We start from the raw sequence: 18,866 nt of genomic DNA, 5'->3' as shown, positions 1-18,866 counted from the left end.
CAAATCAATGACCTAATGATACATCTCAAACTCCTAGAAAAACAAGAACAAGCAAATCTCAAAACAAATAGAAGGAGAGAAATAATAAAAGTAAGAGCTGAAATCAACAAAATAGAAACCAAAAAAACCATACAAAGAATTAATGAAACAAAAAGTTGGTTCCTTGAAAAAATAAACAAGATCAATAGACCCCTGGCAAACCTGACTAAAATGATGAGACAAAAAAACCCAAATTAGTAGAATCAGGAATGCTAAAGGGGAAATAACAACAAACACCATGGAAGTCCAGGAAATCATCAGAGACTACTTTGAACCTATATTCAAATAAATTTGAAAATCTTAAAGAAATGAACAGATTTCTAGATACATATGATCATCCAAAACTGAACCTAGAGGAAATTAATCACCTGAATAGACCAATAACACAAAATGAAATTGAAGCAGCAATCAAGAGTCTCTCCAAAAAGAAAAGTCCAGGACCTGATAGATTCTCTGCTCAATTCTATCAGACCTTTAAAGAAGAACTGATACCAGCCCTCCTTAAACTGTTCCATGAAATAGAAAGGGAAGGAAAACTGCCTAACACATTTTATGAAGCCAGTATTACATTTATCCCAAAACCAGGCAAAGACACCTCGAAAAAGGAGAACTATAGGCCAATCTCCTTAATGAACATTGACGCAAAAATCCTCAACAAAATAATGGCAAACTGAATGCAACAGCACATCAAAAAGATTATTCACCACGACCAAGTAGGCTTCATCCCAGGGATGCAGGGGTGGTTCAACATATGAAAATCAATAAATATAATAAACCCCATTAACAGAAGCAAAGACAAAAACCACTTGATCATCTCAATAGATGCAGAAACAGACTTTGATAAGATCCAACACCATTTCATGATAAAAACTCTAAGAAAACTAGGAATAGAAGGAAAGTACCTCAACATTATAAAAGCTATATATGACAAACCTACAGCCAGCATTATACTTAATGGAGAAAAACTGAAACCATTCCCTCATCAGGAACCAGACAAAGATGCCCACTATCTCCACTCCTATTCAACATAGTACTGGAATTCCTAGCCAGAGCAATTAGGCAAGGAGAAGGAATAAAAGGAATACAAATAGGTAAAGAAACTGTCAAAATATCCCTATTTGCATATGACATGATCCTATACCTTAAAGACCCAAAAAACTCTACTCAGAAGCTTCTAGACATCATCAATAGCTATAGCAAGGTAGCAGGATATAAAATCAACATAGAAAAATCATTAGCATTTCTATACACTAATAATGAGCAAACTGAAAAAGAACACATGAAAATAATTCCATTTACAGTAGCCTCAAAAAAAAATCAAATACCTAGGTGTAAACCTAACAGAAGATGTGAATGATCTCTACAAGGAAAACTATACACTTCTGAAGAAAGAGATTGAGGAAGACTATAGAAAGTGGAGAGATCTCCCATGCTCACAGATTGGTAGAATCAACATAGTAAAAATGACAATACTCCCTAAAGTAATCTATGTGTTTAATGCAATTCCCATCAAAATTCCAATGACATTCATTAAAGAGATCGAAAAATCTACCATGAAATTTATATGGAAACACAAGAGGCCACGAATAGCCATGGCAATACTCAGTCAAAAGAACAATGCAGGAGGTATCACAATACCTGACTTCAAACTATATTACAAAGCAGTAGCAATAAAAACAGCATGGTACTGGCACAAAAACAGACATGAAGACCAGTGGAACAGAATAGAGGACCCAGATATCAAGCCACACAGCTATAACAAACTTGTCTTTGACAAAGGAGCTAAAAATATACGATGGAGAAATAGCAGCCTCTTCAACAAAAACTGCTGGGAAAACTGGTTAGCAGTCTGCAAAAAACTGAAACTAGATCCATGTATATCTCCCTATACCAATATTAACTCAAAATGGATCAAGGATCTTAATATCAGACCACAAACTCTAAAGTTGATACAGGAAAGAGAAGGAAATACTCTGGAGTTAGTAGGTATAGGTAAGAACTTTCTCAACGAAACCCCAGCAGCACAGCAACTAAGAGATAGCATAGATAAATGGGACTTCATAAAACTAAAAAGCTCCTGTTCATCAAAAGAAATGGCCTCTAAACTGAAGAGAGCACCCACAGAGTGGGAGAAAATATTTGCCAGCTACACATCAGACAAAGGACTGATAAACAGAATATATAGGGAACTTAAAAAACTAAATTCTCCCAAAACTAATGAACCAATAACGAAATGGTCAAGTGAACTAAACAGAACTTTCTCAAAAGAAGAAATTCAAATGGCCAAAAAACACATGAAAAAATGCTCACCATCTCTAGCAATAAAGGAAATGCAAATTAAAACCACACTAAGATTCCACCTCACCCCTGTTAGAATAGCCATCATTAGCAACACCACCAACAACAGGTGTTGGCAAGGATGCAGGGGATAAAGGAACCCTCTTACACTGTTGGTGGGAATGTAAACTAGTACAACCACTCTGGAAAAAAATTTGGAGGCTATTTAAAAAGCTAGACATTGATTTACTGTATGATCCAGCAATACCACTCTTGGGGATATACCCAAAAGACTGTGACACAGGTTACTCCAGAGGCACCTGCACACCCATGTTTATTGCAGCACTATTCACAATAGCCAAGTTATGGAAACAGCCAAGATGCCCCACCACTGACGAATGGATTAAGAAAATGTGGTATGTATACACAATGGAATTTTATGCAGCCATGAAGAAGAACAAAATGTTATCATTCGCTGGTAAATGGATGGAATTGGAGAACATCATTCTGAGTGAGGTTAGCCTGGCCCCAAAGACCAAAAATCGTATGTTCTCCATCATATGTGGACATTAGATCAAGGGCAAACACAACAAGGGGATTGGACTTTGAGCACATGATAAAAGCCAGAGCACACAAGGGAGGGGTGAGGATAGGTAAGACATCTAAAAAATTAGCTAGCATTTGTTGCCCTTGACGCAGAGAAACTAAAGCAGATACCTTAAAAGCAACTGAGGCCAATAGGAAAAGGGGACCAGGAACTAGAGAAAAGGTGAGATCAAAAAGAATTAACCTAGAAGGTAACACACATGCACAGGAAATTAATGTGAGTTAACTCCCTGTATAGCTATCCTTATCTCAACCAGCAAAAACCCTTGTTCCTTCCTATTATTGCTTATACTCTCTCTAGAACAAAATTAGAAATAAGGGCAAAATAGTTTCTTCTGGGTATTGAGAGGGTGGGGGGAGAGGGAAGGGGAAGAGTGGGTGGTAAGGGAGGGGGTAGGGGCAGGGAGGAGAAATTAACCAAGCCTTGTATGCACATATGAATAATAAAATGACCCACAGCATCTAGGTTCACAGTTATGACCCACCTCTGACTTTGGCCTCCACATTCCATTTAGTCTTTTTACATCACAGGAATGTAATCATATCTCATGGTTGACTGTGAATCAGCAACTTTCTTTCTCTTAAAAAGCTTTGTCCAGATGGTTTTGGTGTTGCATTTCACAGTGGTCGTCATCTTGAGAACTCCACATTCATTATATGTGATGTGATTCTTATATTTTTCTTTTAGCATGTGTAGTATCCTTAGTAACTTTGATTTCATTCTGAATCAGCTATGAACGTACCTTCGTTTATTTTTGTATTTTTTAATATCTTTAGCATTAATACTTTATAAAATCTTTTAATTACTTTTATTGGGTCACATTAAAAGGTAATCTAAGGGCCAGGAATGGAGGCCCACTCTTGCAATCCCAGATACTTTGGAGGTAAAGTTATGATGATTGCAGTCCAAGGCTGGTCTGGGAAAAAGCAGGAGATCTTATCCGAAAACAAAGCAAAGGGATTCCAAGATGGTGGCTAGAGGGAGGAAGCAGAAAGCATACCTCCTAAAGTGAAATCTTGGAGAGAAGCTGGAGACACACCTTGCAGGCAAGGCCACCGAGAAGAGGCAAAACTTTGACCCCTTCACACCTCCAGCCTGCACACAGAATCTACACTTCAAGGTAAATGGAGAAACCCGGAGGGCCCCCGGGGCTGCCAGTCACCCACGCCCAGATGGCTTGGGGAGACATGGACAAGGTGAGCTAAGTGGTACATGGTACTTCCACAGACAATCCTGGGCCAGAAAAGCATAGCCTCCTGGACAGACCAACCCCCACCTGGGGAAAAAAGAGAAACTGAGTAATAAGCAATAAGAACAATAAAGACATGTAGCAAAGAGGGTGGGGCACCCTGAGCTCCAAAGAGCGGAGGAGGGGAATCCTTCCCAGAACTGTAAATAAACAAGCTGGGCCTGGCTGGAGAGGCTCTGGCTGGAGCAGGGGTGCGCGCCCAGCAACCAGGAGCGGGAAAGCCTGTGAGAGTGGTGGAGGGAGAAAAACTCCACAGGAGAGAGGGGAAGACCCACCTCTCACCTGAGCTGTAAACAAACACGCTGGCTGGCAGGAACAGCAGCACCGCCCAGCAATCAGGAGCGGGAAAGCTTGTGAGAGTCGCGGAGAGAGGAAGACTCCACAGGAGAGGGGGGAAGACCCACTTCCCACGTGAGCTGTAAACAAACACGCAGGCCAGAGAAAGCGGGTGCAGTGTCACCTCCCCCCGTGTGCTTGGAAAGGGGAAAGCTTGCAGCAGAGGCTCGCGCACAGGAGAACTCTGAGTAAACAAAGCCTGTGGGGCCAGGTGAGTGCTAAGCTCATCCCAGAGATCTGCATAAATAACGCCTTCAGCAACAGCAGGCTGACAGCAGCAGGCAGGTGAGCCACAGCCACAGATAGCCATTCACAGACCTGTCTCCAGACTCTTTTTTTTCTCCCTCCCTCCTTTGATGTGAAAACAACCAAACTACACCTGCATGCTGAAAAACCTACTGAAACGGTATTGCATTTGAACTTGGGACACTTGGTGGGCATGTTTTTTGTGCAGTTTTGTTCTACTTTATGTCTCCCCTTTGATGAGACAACTACAGAACAACATCTGAGGCACCATCTCCAGGAATGCAGACTGAGGGAGGAACACCAAAATTATTAAGACTGAAATTTTATTGCATTTGAACTTGAAGGGTTTTTTTATTTTTTATTTTTTATTTTGTTTTATTTTATTTTAATTTATATATTTTTTCTTTCATTTACTCATATTTTTATTTTTATTTTTATCTTTACTCTTTTTATTTTTTATTTTCAATCCTCCCTCTGTCTCTCTAATGCCTTTTCAGCTTACGGTTGATTAGTACACTGTCCCTGTTTATATCTTTGAAAATTTTTTTGTTTGTTTCTTTGTTTTGTTTTTTTTTTCTACTTGATTATTTGCTTTTGACTTTTCCTTTAACTTCTTTGCTTTCCATCCCCTCTCACCCTTCCATTCTAAATATCACTAGTGCTATTATTACAAGCCAGAAACTACTTAATTGCACAGAGTACAGGGACAATAACAACACCAAGGGCAATGAAGGGAAGACAGAAAAAACAGGGAAACTAGTTTCCCCACAGCAAAAAATAAGTACATGAACCAGAGGGGAATGAAGAAAACAGAAACTCAGATCCAGACTCCAACAAAATGAAGATAAATTATGCCAAAGGACCCAATGAAGCCCACAAGAATAATTTAAAAGAAGAAATACTACAGGTACTTAATGAGAATTTTATAGAGATGATACTGGATGTGGTCAACCAAAATGTACAGGAGACACTCAAGAAATTCCAAGTCAACAAAAATAGAGAATTTGAAAAAGCAAAAGAAGAAATAAAGGAAACCATAGAAGCACTGTATAAACACCAAAGTGAAACAGAGAACATGATGAATAAATGGATAAATGAACTCAGCACAAAAATAGACAACATTAAAGAGGAAAACTGCCAGGATATGGAAAACCTCAGAAAAAAGAATGAAACAGAATTGCAAAACAAAATAAAAGGCTAATCCAGCAGAACAGAGCAAACAGAAGACAGAATCTCAGAACTCAAAGATGAATGGTAATTAAAGGAAAAACAAAACAACTATTAAACAACTCAAGACCTGTGAAAAGAAAATGCAAGAACTCACCGACTCCATCCAAAGACCAAACCTGAGAACCATTACCATCGAAGAAGGAGAAGAGGTGCAAGTGAAGGGAATGCATAATATATTCAACAAAATAATAATGGAAAATTTCCCAAATCTAGAGAAAGATATTCCCATACAGATGCAAGAGGCCTCCAGGACACCAAACAGACCAGATCAAAATAGAACTACTCCACGGCAAATCATCATTAAAACAACAAGTTCAGAAACTAGGGAAAGAATATTGAAGGCTGTAAGAGAGAAAAATAACATACAAAGGTAAACCCATCAAAATCACAGCAGACTTCTCAACAGAAACATTAAAAGCAAGAAGAGCGTGGGGTGAGATCTTCCAGGCACTGAATGGAAATAACTTCAACCCCAGGATACTCTACCCAGCAAAACTATCATTCAAAGTAGATGGAGCAATAAAAGTCTTCCATGATAAGCAGAAACTAAAACAATATGTGACCACAAAGCCACACTACAAAAGATTCTTCAAGGGATTCTATACACAGACACAGAAAGTGAAACCCAACATAACCATGAAAGGACAAGCAGCACCAAACTACAGGAAAAGAAAAAGCAAGACAGTAGAGAGTAACCTCAACTTAGGTACACACAATCAAACTTTCAAACAACTAAGACAACTAAATGACAGGAATCACTACATACCTATCAGTACTAACACTTAATGTTAATGGACTTAATTCACCCATCAAAAGGCACTGCTTGATGAAATGGATTAAAAAGGAAGATCCAAAAATTTGTTGCTTACAGGAGACCCATCTCACTGACAGAAATAAGCATAGGCTTAAGATGAAAGGCTGGAAGAAGATTTACCAAGCCAGTGGCCCCCCAAAACAGTCAAGAATAGCAATACTTATCTCTGACAAAGTAGACTTCAAATCTACATTGATCAAATGAGATAAAGAAGGGCATTCCATACTAATAAAAGGGGAAATAGACCAAAAGGAAATAATAATTATCATCCTGTACGCACCCAATGTCAACGCACCCGATTTCATCAAACATACCCTGAAAAACCTAAAAGCATATATTAACTCCAACACAGTGGTTGTGGGAGACTTTAACACCCCATTATCATTAATAGATAGGTCATCCAAACGAAAAATCAATAAAGAAATCCAAGATCTAAAATATACACTAGATCAAATGGGCCTACTTGATGTCTACAGAACATTTCATCCAACTTCTACACAATATACATTCTTCTCAGCAGCCCATGGAACCTTCTTCAAAATAGATCATATCCTAGGGCACAAAGCAAGTCTCAGCAAATACAAGAAAATAGAAATTATACCGTGCATACTATCTGATCACAATGCATTAAAAGTAGAACTCAACAACAAAAGTAAAGACAAAAAACATGCAAACAGCTGGAAACGAAATAACTCATTACTTAATGAACAATGGGTCACTGATGAAATAAAAGAGGAAATTTATAAGTTCCTGGAAGTCAATGAAAATGAAAACACAACCTACTGGAACCTATGGAACACAACAAAGGCAGTTCTAAGAGGAAAGTTTATAGCCATGAGTGCATATATTAAAAAGACTGAAAGATCCCAAATCAATGACTTAATGACAGATCTCAAACTCCTAGAAAAACAAGAACAAGCAAATCCCAAAACAAATAAAAGGAGAGAAATTATAAAAATAAGAGCTGAAATCAATGAAATAGAAACCAAAAAAAACATACAAAGAATTAATGAAACAAAAAATTGGTTCTTTGAAAAAATAAACAAGATTGACAGACCCCTGGCAAACCTGACTAAAATGAGGAGAGAAAAAACCCAAATTAGTAGAATCAGGAATGCTAAAGGGGAAATAACAACAAACACCATGGAAATCCAGGAAATCATCAGAGACTACTTCGAGAAAATATATTCAAATAAATTTAAAAATTTTAAAGAAATGGACAGATTTCTAGACACATATGATCATCCAAAAGACTGTGACACAGGTTACTCCAGAGGTACCTGCACACCCATGTTTATTGTGGCACTATTCACAATAGCCAAGTTATGGAAACAGCCAAGATGCCCACTACTGATGAATGGATCAAGAAAATGTGGTATTTATACACAATGGAATTTTATGCAGCCATGAAGAAGAACAAAATGTTATCATTCGCTGGTAAATGGATGGAATTGGAGAACATCATTCTGAGTGAGGTTAGCCTGGCCCAAAAGACCAAAAATCGTATGTTCTCCCTCATATGCGGACATTAGATGAAGGGCAAACACAACAAGGAGATTATACTTTGAGCACACAAGGGAGGGGTGAGGATAGGTAAGACACCTAAAAAATTAGCTAGCGTTTGTTGCCCTCGATGCAGAGAAACTAAAGCAGATACCTTAAAAGCAACTGAGGCCAATAGGAAAAGGGGACCAGGAACTAGAGAAAAGGTGAGATCAAAAAGAATTAACCTAGAAGGTAACACACACACACAGGAAATCAATGTGTGTCAATGCCCTGTATAGCTATCCTTATCTCAACCAGCAAAAACCCTTGTTCCTTCCTATTATTGCTTATACTCTCTCTAGAACAAAATTAGAAATAAGGGCAAAATAGTTTCTTCTGGGTATTGAGGGGATGGGGGGGAAGGGGAGGGGGTGGAGTGGGTGGTAAGGGATGGGGTGGGGCCAGGGTGGAGAAATGATCAAGCATTGTATGCACATGTGAATAATAAAACAATAAAAATTAAAAAAAAAAGTAGTCAAGTATTCAGGGGGAAGCCAGGCACTTGTGATTCATGCCTGTAATTCTAGCTACTTGGGTGGCTGAGAGAGGGAGGATCATAGTTTGAGGCCACCACAGGCAGAAAGCTCAATCCCATCTCAACCAATCGCTGGGTATGGTGGCATACACCTCTCATCCTAACTTACATGGGAGTCTGCAATAGGAAGGATAACAGTTCTAGTCCAGCTTCAAGCAGAAAAGTTTGCGACACCCCGTCTGAATGGAAAAAAGCTAGCCATGGTGGTGCACACCTGTTATCCCATAAGCAGCAGGAAGCTTAAAATAGAAGGTTCCTGACCAGGCCAGCCTGGGTAAAAAGGGAGATGGTATCTCCAAAATAACCACCGCAAAAAGTGCTGGAGGCCTGGCTCAAGCAGTAGAGCACCTGCCTCACAAGTGCAAAGCCCTGAGTTCAAACCCCAGTACCACTAAAAAAAATCCTCAACAAAATACTAGCAAGCAAATCCAATAGCACATTAATAAGATTATACAACCTACCATGGTGAAACCCTCTTGAACAATAAATATGTACTTTAAAAAATGAAGGACATGAAGGTAAAGCACTTTCTGTCTGGGGTTGGGTACCTGTGGGAAGAGAGAGGGTATAAAGAGAGGGTGAAGGAGGCCAAATATGGTTGATGTACTTTGTACATGTGTATGAAAATAAAAAAATACACCTCTTGAAATTGTTCTAAGAAGAGGGAGGATGAAGGAGAATGATGGAGGGGGTGAATTCAGCTATGATATATTGTAAGAACTTTGGTAAATGTCACAATGCACCCCTAGTACAATAATAAAATAAATAAATAAATTGGAAAAAAAAAAGAAAACAAAACAAAATAAAACCAAAAAAACCTCCAGTAAAATAGAAAGGATTGCAGGTGAGACTCAAGTGGAAGGCCCTGAGTATAAACCCCAATATCAGCAAAAAAAAAGTAAGCTATTTTGAAATCCCATTAAGGATCTATATGATATAAGGCTTCTTCTGCTTCCAAGTAAAGATACAGAGTATAGCGCAAAACAAAATAAAAATAAAACATTTCACCTAGAGAATATATCCAAGGTCTATGTTGGGATTTGGAGGGCTTTGAAATTACTGTAAGTCCTGTACTTTCAGGTCCTTCTGGAGTTCATGTCTTCTCGATGAAGACAAAGTCTGGGGTTGCAGCTTACATAGGATGCTGTCTGAGTATTACTGCCAATGTTATATTTGCTGAATGTGGAGGCAACACAGCCTAGGGAAGGGTCAGGTACTCATAGTACCTTCTCTGAGCCAGGAGTGCTCATTCTGATGGAGGAAAGCCCTTAACAGACAAGTGGAACCAGCAGGTTAGAGTTAGCGAGGGCTATGAAAATGGAGTCTACCAGGAAGCTGTCCAGGACATTATATGAAGTGGTGTACAGGAAGTGAAAAGAGACAGGAGGTGTATGGAGAGGGAGGGGCTCAGGATGGTGCATAAAGCAGCTAGTAGTCAGCTCTGTTGCTGATACCCAGATACTGTTTCCACTAATTGAGTTCTTTTGAACCAAGTTAATAGAATCTTTCTGGTCTCAACCCAGCTCAATGAGAAAAACTGTTAGGCTGTTTTGTTGGGAAACCCTAAGCAAACTAGAGGATCATGGTGCTAGGAAGAAGCCCTCAATCCCTCAATACTTACTTAATTTACCTTTTCCCAATTCCTAAATTCTAACCATCTAAAATATACCAGCAAATGCTTGTGAAGACAGATATATGTGTCTGAAAAGAATTTAAAATTAAAATAGCTACACAGATCATCTTCTATCTAATAAGGCATTATATTAACAGAGTTCAGAAGCTTTTAATTCTGAAATCACTAAGAAGTAGATAACAGACAAGTTTGTTTTACAGTTAAGTCAAGACAGGATTACGTTATGGCTAATCCCTTCATGATCTCTTGCTGAATAAAAAAAATTAAACCAGGAAGGGCTTAAATACTATTAAGACAAAGCCATTCTAACTTGTTTCTTTGTTGGTGTTTATAAATGCACATATACATCAACTAGATCAAACTGAAAGGAAGACAGTTCAGTAGATACCAATAAAATCCTTTCCCAAAATTAGTCATAAGAAATTCAGTAGTGTGAAAACTATATATACGGAAAGCAGTAGCAAAGTATGACAACTAATATAGTATGAGGTTGTACGCTGACTGGATCCAATTATAATTGCAAATGTAGAAATGGGTATGCGGGTAGGCAGAATTGCAGACTTAACTTGTGGAACAGTGACCAAATTTGGGACCATATCATAAAAAAGAGTTTCTTTGAAGGCATGCTATCCTAAGAAAATAGTTATTGGGAAATCGACAGGAGCTAGAATGGACTAGATTATGATGGGGGTGTGAAAGATCAGATGACCCCTTGTATAATTAAAGAAAAGCATAACAAATATAATTTTGAAATATCAGGTATGGCAGTGATACTAAGGCAGTGTCCTGCAGCTTAGTTCTTCATGGGATGACTTAAGATAACAGATCTGACTGCTGTGTCTGCCACTCTGCTGGAATAATATATGACAGTTCAATATATTTAGAAGGTATAGTTTAAAAAACTCGGTTGTTTTCTTTTGCATATGTATGGACCTCAAGCATTTTTACATAGTAGTGATGGAATACTAATTTTGGATATTTGCAAGCAGGAATTAAATCAAGTTATTTAAAAATGACATACCTTCAAAGTTAATGTCAGAACTGAATGCATGAAGCACACAGTGCCTGACAAATGGAACACAGAATAAGGCTGAATGCTGGGAAGCTGGGAGTGGGTACTTACAGGGGTGCGTGTGTGCTAGAGTTGAGTAAGGGCTTGCTGGGTGATGTGCCTGTTTTCTTATGGTAGTGCTGGGATACACTTTGGGTTACTAAAAGAATGGTTTACTTATTTGAAGTTTAAGTACTACCAAATTAAATAGGATATCAATACAGCACCATTAAAAAGTCATTTAAGTTTTTTAAATTGAGGCACCAGGAGATCACAGTGAAGACATTGAGTGTGTACTATGTGCTAGGTATGAAGATAAATGTTACATTTTTAATTCATTTATTTCTTTTAGCATCCTTAAGAATTATTATCTACTCAATTTTATAGATGAAGTAGAGGATTCTTTAGAAAGGGAAGTTACTTCCACAAAATTCCCAGAGCACAAATTCAGGTCGGTCAGTATCTAGATTCTGACTTCTTCTCTACACTCTACTGTTCCTCAGTAGGCATCAAAACGTTCTTCAGCTGGATCTTCCAATATCATGATGAATTGGAAGAATTTATAATTCAAATGTGATAGACAAAATAATGTCTCCCCAAAGAGGTCCAAATTCAAATCCCAGGATCTGCAAATATGCTATCTTACATGACATAAGAGACTTAGTGATGTGTTTACATTTAGGATCTTGATAAGAGAGCTATTACTGGGTTATCTTAGTGTGTCTAAGATCATCACAAGTGTCTTTTATTAAAGTTTCATTTTCATACATGCATACAAAGTACATCACCCATAATCACCCTGCTTCACTCTATCTGCTTACCCTCTGCTCTCCTACAGGTACCCATTTCTAGACAGGGCCTGTTTTACCTTTCTGTCCTTCAGTTTTTTAAGTATATGCTGATTGTTCAAGGAGGGTTCACCATGATATTTTGCACAGAAATAGAATATACTTTAAGCAGATTAACTTCCCTCTATTACTTACTTTTTCTATCCCCCTGCTTCAGTATCATAAACAGTTTCAGTGAATGTAGTTAGTCTATCTTCATATACAGATGCAATTTGATATTATCCATTCTACCATTCTCTTCCTCTCCCACCTCCCCCAGTCTCCTCAGACAGATCTACTGCTATACTCACATTCTCCTGCACCCCTCTCTCTACACACACACACACTCCACAATACTCCGTTATGTATAAATACCACATTTTCTTAATCTAGTCATCAGTTTTAGGGCATCTGGGTTGTTCCCAAAGTTTGGCAATTGTGAATAGTGCTGCAATAAACATAGGTGTGTAAATATTCTTATTGTATCCTTTGGGTATATGTATATTCCTTTGGAAATAAGCCCAGGAATGGTATCTCTGGATCTAGTTTTTTGAGGAGCCTCCATGCTGCTTTCCACAGTGGGTTGCACTAATTTACATTTCCACCAACAGTGTATAAGCATTCCTTTTACTCCACATCCTCGTTAGCATTTGTTGTAGTGTGTGTTATTGATGGTAGCCATTCTGACTGGAGTGATATGAACTCTTCCATATCATTTTTATTTGCATTTCCTTTATGGCCATGGTAGAGGCCCTAGCAACAGAAGCCCAGCCCTGGTACAGGGCATACCAGACACATTGCAATGCCTGGACACAGAGTCTATGGGATCCTCTGAAAGCAGTTCAGTGAGGCTCTTGGATGTTGTTCTGAACTGCATAACCACTGGTCTGGTGTTCTGGAATTGTTGTAGATTTCCCTTAGAAAATATTTTTTCCTGCAGCCAGAGTACCTGACTGCTCTCAGGCTTGGACCCCGGCTATTAGCATCTACAGTGTGAGAAGGACACACTGAGAACACCATGGCTCCCTGTGTTCTCAGGGAGCCACTTTCTCCACCTGTTGCTTTGAGTTTATTTTTTTCTTGTATTTGTTAGCACCGTCAGATTTAGAAACAAAAAATATAAGATGCATTGCACATGGCATGACTCAATAATATGAAATATCCAAGCAGACAAAACAAAGATTAGTGGCACAAATGTAGATTAGTAGTCACCTACTGTAGGGCTGGGGGAAGGGATAGGGCAGCATGAATACTAATGGGTACTAACTGGTTTCTTTTTGGAAATGTTTGAAACATAGATTGAGGCACACAGCTCTGTACATATACTAAAAACCATGGGATTGTACAGTTTAATCGGATGAATTTTATGCTATATGAATTATAAATAAAGGTACAAAAATTATAGAACATATAGTTAAGTTTGAATTTTGGGTAAGCAATAAGTTTTAATATGTGGAATATATTTGTACTAAAAAATTACTTGCTATTTATCTGAAATTCAAATTTCCATGAGCATTCTGTACTTTCTCTGGCAAATTGACTAGATATTTATGACACTCTTACATTTTCCTCTCCTTTCATTTCAAGGAAGACTCTCCAGAATGGTAAGCCTCAGAAAATGTATTCATTTTTTATTTTTATTTTTAAAATTCAAGCTCTTGGTTGCATCCAATGAAGCCATGTGGATTCTTGGAAATGTGTGCCTCATTCTTTCAGTGACTCAAAATCTAATATCAATGAATGATAATGGAGAAGATACATCTGATTAAAATTTTTTAAAATTCATATGGCAAGATAGTAAAAACACAAATAACAAATATTGGTGACTCACAGAAATGACAGAAGGACAATATACCTAGCATTGAGTTAACCATGTAAAACTGCCATTACTTGGCTCTTTTGATGTACAAAAATGGCAATTCTATATTGATTAACTTAATATATAAAGAACAACTGAAAAAATAAAATGTCAATTACTCTGAAGAAAAGTGGTCCAGAAATATGACTTAGTTCACAGAAAAAAGAAATACAAGACTCTTAACCCATATGAAAAAATTTCCACCTCATTCATAAGAAAATATACATTAAACTTCAGTGAGATATCATTTTTGTGTATTATTTTGGCAAAAATCTTAAAGATCAACAATATATGCTCTTTTTGATACTGTGGAAAATTAACACTCTTATTTGTTATTGGTGGGATGCAAATTATACGACCTCTGAAGAGGGAATAGGTGACATCTGGCATAATCTTAAGTACATTTGTCCTTTGACTCAGCAATCTCACTTCCAAGGATATTTGGGAGCTCATCTACTATTCCCTCTACTTTCAAATATGCTTGAAATTTTCTGTGATAAAAAGTTTATTAAAGTACAAATAAAAAGAGAGAACTGAGGGAGATAATTAAAGCAGTCAAATGGTTAAATGAAAGTCAGTTAAGAGTTTCCCCTCAATTTTGATGGACAGTCATCCAGGTTTTCATTTTCATGGTAAGTGTTACATTTTCAGGTTAAAAGAGGACAAAATGTCACCTTGAGTACTGTGTTGGAGATGAGGTTGTGGATATTGGCATTCATACCTAATTAAGAGGTACACCAGTGCGGGTAGGTAGAACAGGTCTTGTGGGCTGTCACCAAATCCATCCTTTTCCCTCCAGGAAATGGAACAGGTTTTAGTAATTGGGAGTTTCAGAGTAATCTCATTTGTGAGATTACTATCTTCCCCACCTCTACTTTTGAAGTCAGTAATATTGTGTCTACCCAGAAAATGACTCTGCAGGTGTTTTTTAAAATGGCCCTTTTGTGAAGCTGACCCAGGCTTCTGGGTGCTCCTGATCACTACACATGTTTTCTCACAGCAGCAGATATCATTCTCATTCAGTATGGGCCAGGAGTCCATCTGTGGAGACATATACTGCCTTGAGATTTCCAGAAATCCCCAACATTTACCTAGATGGCAAATACAAGTCTGCAAAGCCCAGGATACCAACAACACGGCATTCTTAATGTTTTTAAAATAATGAAACAACTTCTTTTATTAAGCCCCATGCTGCTGAGTAGTTAAAATTTAATTTCAATTAATTCACTGCCTCATGTTCTTTCCCCTGGGCTATGCAGAAGCCTGAGAGGCTTACATAGTTCAAGGTACATGGAAGGGATTGTTAGTTAAGAACTCCTCTAAGTCCCTCTGTCCATCATGTTGGCATCCACCAGGCCTCGGCTATGTCCCCCAGCATGGCAGAAATCTTAAAGGTCAACAATATATGCTCTTCTTGGTACTGTAGAAAATTAACACTCTTATTTGTTATTGGTGGGATGGATGCAAATTATACAATCTCTGAAGAGGGAATAGGTAACATCTGGCATAATCTTATGTGCATTTGTTTTTGACTCAGCAATCTCACTTCCAAATTCTTTTTACTTGACTGTCTATGAACTAGGGCATTGGCTTTTTCCTGATACTTAAACTTGCTAGCCTTCAGACTGGCACTATATCATCAGTTCTTCTGAGTCCAGAGCTTGCCAACTCATCCTGTAGATAGTCAGACTTGTTAGCCTCCATAATCACATGAGTTCAATTCTTTATAATAAATGAGTAAAATAATAAATAAATAAATAAATAAATATTCATCCTATTTGTTCTGTTTCTCCAAGAGCCCAACTAACATAGCATATAAAGAAAACACTAGAAGTGTCAGAAAGCGCAAGGGCAGAAAGAGATCTGCATTTATTGGAATTATTAGAGCATGCAAGAACCATACACCGACTTCACTGACAACACCCAGAAAAGATAGCTCAAATGGAAAACAAGCATTTGAAAGCATTACAAGGGACTCTGGATCTTAGTGGCCAAGATCCCGGAGAGAAATAGGGGCACTTACATACTATCCATTGCTTTTGTATTCATATTAGTTGCTAATTATTTGGACTAGGTTGAAGCCAGGAAGCAGGGTGATTGCTAAGATGCAGGTAATTGAACAGAGTTTTAACAATCTCCTGAGACTAAGAGACAAAATTGGAGTCTGAAGCTCAGAAGGAAGTCACGGGGCTTGAGAATCTATGATCCTGAAGAGAAATGGTGTCTCCAATACCCAACACCCAGCAACTCTCCTCCTAAGGCACTTGTTAAATGGTGAAGTTCCACAAGGAAAGAGCACAAAAAGCCAAGCAACCATCTGCCTCCATCCGGAAGGATGGATAAACTCCTATGGGAATGCCTTTCTCTCATAAATAAAAAGAAAAACAGATAAAACGTATGTAAATTATGTAAACCAGCACAGCAGACAAATATGTAATGTTTCTAGAAGTCAATATAAGAAAATAACTCAATGACCTTGAGGTAAGCAAAGGCTTTTTAAATGGGGGCACAAAATGGGCCAATAAAACCGTTAGAGTGAATTATCGTTAAGAAGTATTTAGGAAAATACATATTAACGTGTCAAAAAAGTGAGTCACATAATGGGGGAAAATATGTGCAATAAATATATCCAAAAAAGACTTACATCCAGTTCATGCAAAATAAGAAAAACTAGACAAATACAAAAATTGGCAAAAGAATTAAATAGGAACTTCTTAAAAGAAGATATCCAAATGGGTACTTACCATGTAATAAAGTGCTGCATCTTATTTGTTATCAGATAATGAAAATTATACCTTCATTAAGATACCACTATATGGTATCAAAATGGTTAAAGTGAAACAATAAGATTGTGGTGCACATGATAAGGAACTGCAATTTTCATTCGTTGTGGTAAAAACCTTTGGGATATTGTGGTGATTTTATGCTATGTTCACCTAGTTGAGCTAAAACTGTACTTGCCAGAACTTCTTTCTCGGAATGGTTCTGGCATAAATCTGGGCTCAAGAGACACCTAGTCAAGACAGGAAGGCAGAAGTGATGGAGAGGCCCTTTTCACTTGAGAGAGCTGTGTGCTTTAGGTGCTGCTATACTTCATAAATATTGTCCATGAACTACTGACTCATTTTGTGTGTGAGGCAGTGTCTGGGCCACCAGTTCCTCCAGAGCCCAATCCATCTTCTTCAACTTCTCCAAATTTTAAGGCCAAGCACCTGGACATCTCTATGGAGAAGGTGCCAAGGTACCCTTCACCACCACATCACCAGTATTGGAAGTTGGAGGAAGCAGATAGGGTTCATATCTGTTCATATCTGTTTCATATCCATCTCCTGGTCCTACTGATTGGGGGCCAATGCTGGGCTCAGAAACAAGAGTCTTAACATACATGGCATAACCAGTATCTAGGATTGCATGAGGTCTAATCCCTACAATATATCCCTGATATTATATCACTCATAGTTGCCTGCTTCTCTGGTCAAGCCCTAAATGATTTATAGTTAGATCTCTCTCATCATCAGAGACTACACTTTTTTTCCAGGAGAATTTGAATGATGTTTTCTCTTGCATAGGCAAGAAAAGACAAACTGATAAACTTGTAAAATCCTTCTTCTTATCATGCATAAAATAGATTGTTGTATAATGATGCATTATTTTTCATTAATGCCCAACACTGATTTTCTTCATGTTTCGATTTATATTTTCAGAGATACTCATGAATTACTGCTATTTAGCATAGATTTCAATCAGTACCTATCTTAGCAGTGGTAGATGGGAACCACCAGCTCTGGGGACTCTGGTGCTTCTATGTAGACTGTGTCCTCTTTGGTGGTTACTAACAGATTGAAACTTTTTTCAAGTTCCCAGTTTGTAGACTGCATGTCATCTTGCAGCCTCATTCCATGTAAGTGCTTATGCATCCTTCCTCTGGTCTTAAGGAGCCCAAAGACTTTCAAAGGAGAGCTTCTCCCTTCCTCTGGATGACATGTGGGTTAATTCAACTCTGACAAATCTCTTCTCCATAATGGAGACCAAACATTGATTTGATTTCACAAGATAGGCCTCCTAGGGAGAGATCTGTTGGAAAGATTGATCTGGAAACACACAATATAGGAACCAAAATAATTTTCCTGGTGTGTCCTGTGGAAGCAATGTGCAGTGGAAGCTTGTGTGTCCAAACTTGCTTTTTATATTCTAACTCAAAATAGTTGCAATTTACGTTCAACTGGGAAATCAGAAGCAAATTTGCTAAAATGGAGCACATGGGTAAGAGTGTACTCATGTGCCCTGCTGTATGAGCAGACCTCTAAGATTGTGAACAAATCATAGCTTTGGGTTTTCACTTTCTCATCTATCAAACAAGGGGTTTGGTTAAGGTAGTATTTAGGGGTTTTTCCAACCATAATATCTGCAAATTCCATGAAGCTGCCTCTCTGGAGGCTTGGCCAAATGCATTAGCACTTGATGGCTGCAGCAAAAGGGGACTTGAAGTACCACTGAGACAATGTTGTGATGTCTCTATCCAGGCCCTCAGTTATTTTTCTGACCTGCCGTCATAGCCTTCTTCAACTTAGGAGTTGCCCAAATCTTGAGCTCTGCTCAGCATTTCTTTTTGTGAAGAC

The sequence above is a fragment of the Castor canadensis genome, chromosome 12 (genome assembly GCF_047511655.1).
Source record: "Castor canadensis chromosome 12, mCasCan1.hap1v2, whole genome shotgun sequence".
Lineage (NCBI taxonomy): Eukaryota > Metazoa > Chordata > Mammalia > Rodentia > Castoridae > Castor > Castor canadensis.
The sequence above is the reverse complement of the archived record's forward strand: the minus strand, read 5'-3'. Positions refer to the sequence as shown.